The sequence below is a fragment of the Chelonia mydas genome, chromosome 22 (genome assembly GCF_015237465.2).
Source record: "Chelonia mydas isolate rCheMyd1 chromosome 22, rCheMyd1.pri.v2, whole genome shotgun sequence".
In the NCBI taxonomy this organism is placed as follows: Eukaryota; Metazoa; Chordata; order Testudines; family Cheloniidae; genus Chelonia; species Chelonia mydas.
The window spans coordinates 12,390,041-12,400,427 of NC_051262.2; positions in this window are offsets into that span (position 1 = coordinate 12,390,041).

Consider the following 10,387-nt stretch of genomic DNA (forward strand, 5'->3'; position numbering starts at 1 on the left):
GTTATCATTCAATGGGTATGTAGAGACCAGAGACACAATTGTACTAGCCACCTAGTGGCCTGACACTGGAGCCAACCTTTTCAGTTCGGAGAAAGTGATCATGCCTCTAGGCCCTTGAGTCATATATATTACGGCAGAGGAGATCGATCTAGATAAAAGCCAGGACTCTTATAGCCAGTGGCAGACTCTCTGGCTGCTGACCAAGTTAAGCCTGCCACATATGGAAGCCATGCTTTGCTTTCCTATAGGTAGTGGGCCTAATCCATCCCCAATGGTAGCTCAGTTGAACCAGGGATGAAAATTGTGTCTTATTTTAAACATGTGCCGTGATCAGTGCCATCTGGTGAAGCCCCCAATAAGGATGCCGACTCCTGCCTTTGTGCCAACACGCTGTTGTTACTATGCCGGCTGCCCCCATGGCATGTAGTAAGCATGGGTACTGCCCGCTGCTGCTGCTATATGGATGGCTGGCATCACACCATGTGTGGTGCTCATCAAAGCCAGAGCTGCTGCACTCCTTGCTTCCCTGGGCTCTTTGCGGTCTGTTACCACGGACCATGGACTAACTGCTACCATATGCATTGTCACAACGGCTTTACCGACTCTTGCCATGGGCACTGTGCCAGCGGTTACCCCAGAACCCGTGCTGTCACAGGCAAAGATACGAACGTAGCGATACTAGCTATGTAGAAAACCCTGCCAGGGGGATGAGATGGGCAATATGACAACTGTCAGCAAGGATACAGCTGACTACCATTGCTATGGGCACCCTGCCATCTACTGTAATAGGCAACGGGTCAGCCCTTGCCGTGGGCTGTGTGCCAGCGGCTCCCATTGGGCATTCCCGAGGCTTGAGAACTTTACAGTCTGCCATCCTGAAGAACACCAGCTAGCTTCTGCTGGGACTGTGAGGGCAGTGGCCAGCTTTTCCCAAGATTTATACGAGGCAGGAGTTAAACAACTAGAATATATTGCTACAAGCAGGCTAGGAGTGCACAGGGGACAAGAGCAGGATTACTGACGTAGCGGCAGGATGAGGGCATGGGGTGAATAACTTGGCTGTTGGGCCAGAAGCAGGATGGGGGAGAGACTGGCAAATACCAGCTCTAAAGGATGAGGGGGAGAACGGGGACGTGGACTCAGGATCAGAACAGCAAAGTCTGAGCTCTTGGCTGCACTTTGCCAGTAAGCCAGGGCAGTTGGAGGAATAAATGGGCGCTCCAGGGTCTGGGAGCATAGCACGCTTCCCCTCTTCTAGATGTAGCCATGCTGTGAGAGGCGCCACATCCCGGCTGCCCCTTGCAAGCTGTGCCTGCTCCATTCCAGCCCAAACGCCAGGCAAACCGTTCCACGTGGATCCCTCCTGTTCCTGGGTTCTGCCAGATTCCCCCACAACGCCACAGCTGGGTGTTCACGGCCCCCACAATAAGGGGCCACGCCCAACAAGAGCAGAAGATCCATACAGACAGCTATGTTAGGGACCCCTGAAGCTCCATTTGAAATTTGACCTAGGACACCGAAGAAAAGTTGAGCTTCATTGTACTGCAGCCCGGGGAAGACCAACTTCTGCTTCGTTTCCCCCACAGCCTGCTGCCGTTCACTGGAGATAGACTGGCTCGCCAGAGACACTTCACAGGCACTTGTCACCACCAGCTAAACACTCATAAAAGACTAGGGTGAAACGCGGCCATGGAGGAAAAATGCTGATCGAAGCCAAGCAAGCCTGGGCAAGGCGTCGATATGCGAAGCAGGGTCCTGCTTGCTCTCAGGCACGCACAAGGCTGGATTTGGATCTCGGTTTTCCTCTGGTGTAACATCACTGACTTTAGTTAAGTTACTCCTGATTTACAGCTGGGTAAATGAGAGAAGGATCAGGCCCCCAAGCTCTATTCTTTTGCCTCCTCATCTTTTTGCTTTTCTTCCTCCCCATCTTCCCCTCATTTTTCCTCTCCCTTTTCTCCTTCCTTTCTTTTCCTCTCCCTTGTTCTTTTTCTCCCCCTTCACCCCTCTCCCCAGCTGTCCTCATTTTTCCAGCTTTCAGAATTTTTGTAAGCAACAGAGGGGGAAGGGAGAATAGGCTCTGAATGTTTGTCTTGCCCAGCCACAAAGCGAATAAGTGTCCCTGTTTCAACACGTTTTCCCCATTTAACTTCCTGGGCGGGGGGGGGGGGGGGGTTGTGTTTCAGCCTGAAAACTCCTCTGAACAATGAGACGCAATAGCTGAGCTCACGGCCCTTTACTGTTTGCGTTGGACTCGTTCCTCACGGCTCCCCTCTCCAAGGGCTCCCCTCTCCAAGGGCGTTGCACACAGATTGCCAGGAACCCCTCCCCACCCCCACCTCACTGACACCCTTTGCAGCAGCCTCAGAGTGGGGCACTGTATTCAGTCCAGGATGTGGTCGTGGTTGCACAGTGAATGTATGATGGCAGCATGGGGTGGTGGCCCTCGCTCAGACAAAGCCTGGGACCCCGACGGAGGAACAGAGAAGGTCCAGAACCCAGCAGCTCAGCTAGAGCAGAGGGCTGGATGGGCTAACGGGGCTTTTCAGTTTCTAGGAGTCTATTGGAATTAGCCAGGCCTCCCCAACTCTGCTGCCTTTGGCAGGAGTTCGCTTTCTGTCAACCTACAGGTCCCCTGCTACCTGCCCCATGCTGCTCTGCCTTTCTGAGGAGCTGGGTCCAGTCCCAGGATGGCAAGCAGGGTGTCCAGAACAGCAGAGGGAGTTTGGAGGATGCAGATGGAGGCTTCTAGAGGAGAAGGGATGGTGGACAAGCAGGGGTGCCAGCCATAGGCGTAATGATGGGGCCGGGGGAAGGAACCTGATTCCACAAGCAGGAGAAGCTCGTCACCCCCCAGAGCTCTGGATCAGTGCAAAGCACTTGCCACCCTACTGCACGTGGTCCTAGAGCACAAACCGCAGATGCCTCCTAGGATTTCCCCCTCTCCCTCACAGCCCTACAGCCTGCCCTGCAACTGTGGACTTGCCAGGGGTGCCTCTCCCAGGCCTGACTGCCTCCCCCACACCGGGCTGTTCTGTTCCCTCGTTGCTCAGGCCCAGACAGCTCAGGGAGGAGAAAGCCACGCTCCTGTAACACCAAAACCAGCGCTGCCGAGGGAATGGTTGCCAAGTGCTTGGTTGCCTCTGCAACTTAGCACTGCCCTCACCAAGAAGGGCCAGATTAACGCTGGGGCTTTAGGGGCTGCAGCCCATGGACCGGATGTGGCCCGCTGCTTCTTTTCATTTGGCCTGCTGCAAGTCTCCGCACCAAGAGCCAGACGCCGGACCCTGAGCCTCAGCGCACCCCCCAGGGCTGGAGCCATGAGCGTCAGCTTGCCGGCATACCCTTGTGGCGAGGGGTGTTCAGGGAATCTCTGCGTGCTACCCACACCCCCAGCACCGGCTCCACAGCTCCCATTGGCTGGGAACCACGGCCAATGGGAGCTGCGGGGGCAGCGCCTGCAAGCACGGGCAGCGTGCACCGCGCAGAGCGGCCTGGCCCCTCCGGGGAGCAGAGCAGCACAGAGCCAGGGCAGGCAGGGATCCTGCCTTTGCCCCGCTGCTCTGCCGACCAGGAGCCACCAGAGGTAAGCACCTCCCAGCTGGAGCCTGTACCCGGCACCTAATCCCCTACTCCAGCCCGGAGCCCTCTCCAGCACCCAAACTCCCACCCAGAGCCCGCACCCTGAACTTCCTGCCACACCCCAACCCACTATCCCATCCCCGGCCCAACCCCCGCAGCTGGCGCTGCACCCCCTCCTGCACCCCAATACCCTGCTCCAACCCTGAACCCACTCCAAACCCCCTGGCCCATCCCTGGCCCCACACCCGCAGCTGTACCCCCTCCCGCACCCCAATCCCCCACCCCAGCCCTGAGCTCACTCCCACACTCCAAACCCCCAGGGGCCCCACAAAATCTAGTAGCCCTGGGGCCCAGAGGAGAGTTAATCAAACCCTGTCACCAAGCACCAGATATCTCTGGGAAGGAAACCAGCCATCTGCTAGATGAACACAGAAGGATACAGATGGCCTCACTGCCCTAGGGACTCTCTCCCCTCTCCAATCTCTCTTTTGCCCTTCTTTTGGCTGTCCCTGCCCTCCTTCTCCCTCTGTCCTGCTTTTGCCCTCCCCTTTCTCTCTACCTTTACTCCTCCCTCTCCTTCATTCCCCCTCTTTACAGCCTGCCTCTCCTGGTCTGACTCATGCCATCCCCACTTCGCTTCCCATCACCGACTCCCTGAAGCATGAATCACATCCCGTGTCATCAGCTTCGCTTGTCTTCACTCCCCGACTTAGTGAGAGACTAGAGGTGCCAAGGAATTAGCAGGGTGCTGTAGAGAGTGGAGATCCCCCCACACCAGTCTAGGGAGGGCAGGGAGTAAGGGGGGACTTGTTCTTTGCTGGTACCTCCCCTACTGTATGTTCTATTATAAAACTCAGAAGCTCCTTCCTCCAGCTCCATTTGAAAGAGAGGGACAGTTTGTGTTGTGCTAGATGGATCCTTCTTCTAACAGACATGATGATGTATGTGTCCCAAGAAAAAGGACCTGGGGGACCAGGGATGTCCAGAGATCTGTTCCTGGCTCTGTGACCCAGGGCAAGTCACTTCACCTCAGAGCAACTCTGTTTCCCCATCTATAAAACAGGGAAAATATTTCCCTCCCTTGCAGGGTTGTCATGAGGTTTATTTAATTAGCTAATGTTTCTGAAGTGCTTTGAAGATGTAAACCATGATATAAATGCTAGGGAACGAACTCGGCACAGGCTCACATCCTGGATGACAGGCTCAAATCCTGTATGGGGTTGCTAACTGATGCAGAATGAGACCATGAGGGGCAATTTCTGCTCTTGGTTACACGCTACAAATTCCACGCGGGAGTTGCCATGTAACTGAGCACAAAGTTAGATCCCAAGTGATACAGTTATTGATCCTGAGCTCAGCTCAGAAATAATATGAACAGGGAGCCAGAGGATTAGTTGCTATAAATGCTGTAGCTTCCTTGGTTTTCAATACTGTAAATTCAGTATAGCCATTTCTTGCACCAAGTCTTTAGATATTTATTGTTTTTCGTACAGTCCCAGCTCCCGGAGTCCTATGATTATGGGAGAATCTCATCTGCCATTTTAATAAATAATACCACAACCACCTCGCTCGTAATCCATAGATCTCAGAGCACTTCACCACGGTGGTCAGTATCATTATCTCCATTTTACCCCATGGCTACCCAGCAGGTCAACAGCAGAGCCAGGAACAGAATGCGGTCTCCTGACTCCCAGCCCTGTGCTCTTGCCGCTAAGCCACACAAACACAGCTGCAGAGAAAAGCTTCAAAACCTCACCCTACAGGCTCAGAGCCCCAGAAGGCAAATTACAAAAGTGCAACATTTATTATTTTTAAGCCAATTTCATGATTTGAGGCAGGGGCTAGCCCATGACTTTTGAATGCTTGGGGTGGGCCATGCTCTGAATTACAGGGGTATAAATTGCACAGACAAAGAGTTTAAGTTGCTGTTAACTGTAAAGGGGCCTGAAGCCCCCCTGAGTTACACTGGCGTAAATCAGGAGTCACTTTACTGAAATAAATGGGTGTTGCATTAGTACAAGATGGTCTTTTTGTATTTGAACAGCACCTACCACAAAGGGGTTGTGGCCCATGACTGGGCCACTCCAGAGCTACCACAATATAACAAATGACTAATGGGAATGAAGGCCAGTAAGCGTAACTTGCATTGAACCGGAACCAAATTCTGGTCCCATTAAAATGAACGAAAAGATTCCCAATGACTATCATGGAACCCAGATTTGGCTCTCAGTTTCATCAGTGTAAATTACTCCATGTCAGTAGAGTTACTCTGGTATAACCGAGCACAGAATTGGGTACTTGGCCTTCAGTGAGTGTGAAAATCAAGTGTAACTAATTTAAGCATTCTCATCCTCCTTTTAGTGACTCTTCCTACCACCCATGCCCCATCTCCTCACTGTCACGCTTGTTTTGCACGAGTTAACCATTTACACCAATCGCACAACTAATTTAGTCATGCATCCCTTTGGCTTAGCTGCCTCTCCCAAGAAGGTACAGTTGACTTTAATGGGGATATATCTGGTCCATATCTGGTTATAGATTTCTGAGATCAGGTTTATAATTAAAACCCCCACGTGATGACTCACATTTTAAACAAGCCTGGCACTTAAGTCTTATTTCACACAAATTTTATGCTAGTGTAACTCCAGTGGCTTTACTCCTGATTTACACTGATGTGAACTAGAGTGGAATGAGGCCTCTGAACTTGTTTTACTTGCTGTAGTTGGAAATTAGGCACCGTACAATGGATCTAGGAAAAACACTCTTATGGTCATGGATCATTACTATCTCTGATTTTCGTTGGATTGATTTATACAGACCCTGATGGCAATATGGATTATTTATATATTTGTTCACCACAAGCTTCCCTGAGATGGGGGCTTCCCTTACGAAAGCACATTGGCGTATCCTCGGTAAGAGGAAGGTGTGTAAAGAGAGGGTGCATAGTCCAATGGTTAAAGCACAGGGCAGGCAGGCAAGTGGTGTTCTGTTCCCAGCATTGGGCTGCTGTGAGAGTCAGTGCAAGGGAGTAAAACCAAAACTGAAAATCCAACAAGAAATTGGGGGGAAAGAAACCCATGAATAAATATCCTAACCAAAAAAAACACTGAAAAAACCCAAGAGGCTCCATTTCTTGGCAGTCATGTCCATGAAAACATTTAAAACAATTAAAAAAAATAAATAAATCCAAATTGGTTTCACAAAACCGTTTTTTAAAAAAGCTGATTTGATGCCATTTTTTCAATTGAAAATTTTTAAACATCCCTGCGACCTGTGCCTCAGTTTCCTTCAATTTTACACATGGTTAGTAACCTTGACCTACTTTGCAAGGCTGCTGTGAAGCAGAGTGTGTTCATGTACGTAAAGGGCCCAGAGTTCCTCAGATGAAAGGTGCTGAAGGGCAATTTAAAAGCTCCAAACATGGGTGTAGCCTGTGAGTCAGGGATTGTGCCCTGCCTTATATGTGGGAGAAATGGGTTTACACTATCCCTAATGCGGTGTACTATGCATGAGACACAGATGCACCCTGCAGGAAATATTGGGGTGCCCTGGGCAAAACACACATAGACCCTAAACAAATATGAACACATCTGACAGAAATGGGCATGCCTTTATGCAAAGAAAGGTGTGCTAACTCAGGGTAACTAACCCAAATTAGCTAACTCAGGCTAAAATAGCAGTGAGGACATGAAAGCTCAGTTTTAAACTCAGGTTAGCAGCTCAAATTAAAGATTGCAGGGAAGCCAGGGATTAAACTCAAGCTATTAATTTGAATTAAAAAAACAGTTTGCCGTCTTCACTTCTACCTTAATCAGAGTTGCCTAAACTGGGTTAAGAATTTACTTATTTGCAGTGAGGAGCTAGTGTGCTAAAAATAGCAGAATGGATGCTGTAGCACTGGTGGCAGGGTGGGCTATCCGCCCCCGTCCAAGGCTGCCTGACCCCTTAGGTCTGAGCTTGGGTGGCTAGCCCGAGCTGGCATCCACGCTGCAAGGGCCACACAGCTATTTTTAGCAGGCTAGCTGGAGCAGAGCTAGCGTGAGTCTGTCTCCTCGGGCTGGGATGACCCCCAAGACATAGATACAGCCTGTAGTAACAACAAATCTGTCCTATGAAAAAGACAGCTGTGCCCCAGTGGAGCAGAGTCGGTACACTGGCCTGACTTGAGTGGAATACCGATGGGAGCTATAGCCTGGGAGTCAAGACACAGCCCACCCTAAAAGCTACCAGCCGGGGACTGCTATTAATCCTCAGAATTCCCCACCATCCTCCCCGGCACGGGCACCCCTTGCAGTCAAGCTGCTACAGCAGTGCTTAACAACAAGGTCAGACAGACTGTGTCTGGCTCATCTTTCAGACAGGTGAGTACAGGATCAATCCACAGCAGAGGCCAAAGATAACGAGTGGGAGGCGGGTCACGTGTCGGCGAGGAGTTTTCTGACCGTCATTCAATGGAAGTGCGGTGCACAAATGGAAAAGCAAAGGTGGCGGCCTTTTCCTTTAGCCCTTTCAGCCATGTCCAAGGGCAGCCCTTCAGAAGCAACCTGGCCAGGAAGCTGGGCAGCGTGGGGGTCCGGGGGGAGGAGGGAGGGTAGGGGGGTTGCATTTAGCCCTCACTCACTGGGCACGATATAGCTATGGTTATCAAACCAGGAGCGCCCCACAGGCTGACAAGGACAGCTTGGGATTCTGCAACAAGCAGCAGAGACCGAAAGGGGGTAGGCAAAGCTGACACTACACAGAGCTAATGTACAGCAGCCAGGCAATATTAGTAATGCTTTTGGCTCAAAACACTCTGCCGACTCAAGGCAAACACAACCCAGCATGCAGGAAGCTAGCAGATATAATGCAGGCCTGTCTGCTTTTGACTACAGTCCATTGGCTATGACCAGAATAGTTCCCCCTCCTTGCATGGGTAGCAGTTACAGGCACTGCATGATTCTGCAGGAACACAGAGAGCGCGCGCGTGTAAACGCATGACCGTCACCATCTTGCCTGACACACCAGGGCATGAACTGGGGACCTCAGAGCTGAAGAGTATGAACTGCTGTTGCTTGAGCTAAAGAGCAAATGCTCCCTGGCTGAGGCTGTAACAAACGCATCTCCCCTGTGCTCATCGTACACAGCCCCTTAGCCACAGCAGGGTTTTCTGCCCCCTAAAACCTCCACAACTTCATTACTACTGGTGCAGCTCCCATTGTGGCAGAATTAGCATGCACAAAGTTCTGGCATTCAACACTCCCTCCTCATCGCCCGGTGCTGCCAACCCCAAACATTCAAAAAACCAGGAGCCAGGCCCTCTCAAAATATAGGACTGGCTTTAAAATTGTGCAGGTTTCTAAGACGACACAGAGAGTTACTCTAAATTTACATCAGAGGAACGGCGATCAGAATCTGGACCATAACCCTTTGCACTCCCTAACCAGACCCAGAGGGGTAGAAACCCAATTGCCTCTCTTTGAGCTGGTCTATTATCTTCATTCTTCAGCTTTAATGCCAGTTTGAAAAGCTCTGCATATTTTTCTCAGTACATGTGAGAACAGACTACTCCACCCTGGAAGGTTCTTTAATCGCTTTCAGTCCCGCAGGGCTGTTGCTGAGATCCTTTCAGCTCGTAGGCAACCAGTTTGTTGCTTTTAAGTTTTCTCTCTCTTTGTCTCTCTCTGCATTGACAAAATCCTTAATTAAAAAAAGATAAGAATTCAGGACTGAGCAATTTTTGGAATCCAGATCCAAGGCGTAGGCTGCTCAGATTCAGGGCTTCGGTTCTACCCACTACAGACCAGCTGCAAAGTATGGACCTTGACCTAACTTCCTTCAGAGTGTGGGTGCTTAGATTTGGGGTTCTGGTGTGGAGCCTCTCTAATAAAAAGTATTATGGGGAAAAATGACACTCTCATCCTAAAGGAATAAACCCATTTTAGTATTGAAACTGAAACTAAGCACAGACCACAGGCCTGCTGAACGCCCTTACAAGGTGTAAATCCGGAGTAATTCCCCTGAAGTTAGTAGAGTGAAATCAGTATTAAATCAATGTGAGAGGAGAATCGGCTCCATCTCTGGAACTCCCTGAAGGTATACTTAATCCTGCCTTGGTGCAGGGGGATGGACTGGCTGACTCTGGAGGTCCCTTCCAGCCCTACTTTTCTGTGATACAAAGCACAGGGGCCTTTGCCTTTGGACCGTTCCGCATCTAAAGCTCATCAACATTTTATCATTAAAAAGCTGGAAGGGGGCGGGGGAGGGAGATGAAATTGACCTGTTGACCAGTACGACCCTTTCGTGGAAAATTTTGGTATTGCTCAAAATATTTCATCCACCCAAACTGAAAATGTTCAATGTGATCTGAATCAAAATGAAAAACTGTAGGGGACTCCACCAATTCTTCTCCTTCCCTGCCCCCTCTCCCCTTTTCCAAGAGGGAAAAAGAGATGAAAACAAAACCCCAACCCCCACAACTCTTTCATTTTATTTGGACAAAAAGGTCAAAGTTTCTAAGGGAAAATTCAGGGAAAAAAAAGAAAAAAATGCTTATCTTTTTCAAAAATGTCCAAAGAAAACACTATTTTTGGCCGGCCCGAGCTCTGCCAAGCAAGCTCTGAAATCGTCACGTATTCAGCTTTGAGGCCCGCTGCTGGTAGAGGCCTCAGCAGAGGACAGTTTGATTCTTGTCCAGTGTGAAAGTGTGTTGGGGTGGAAAGGGGGTTAAAATTGTACTGGTCACATGACTGGCGATCACATAATATGCGGTAAACTGAGAAGACGTCATGCTGAGGTTCTGATTGATTTTTTCATTGTATCGCCC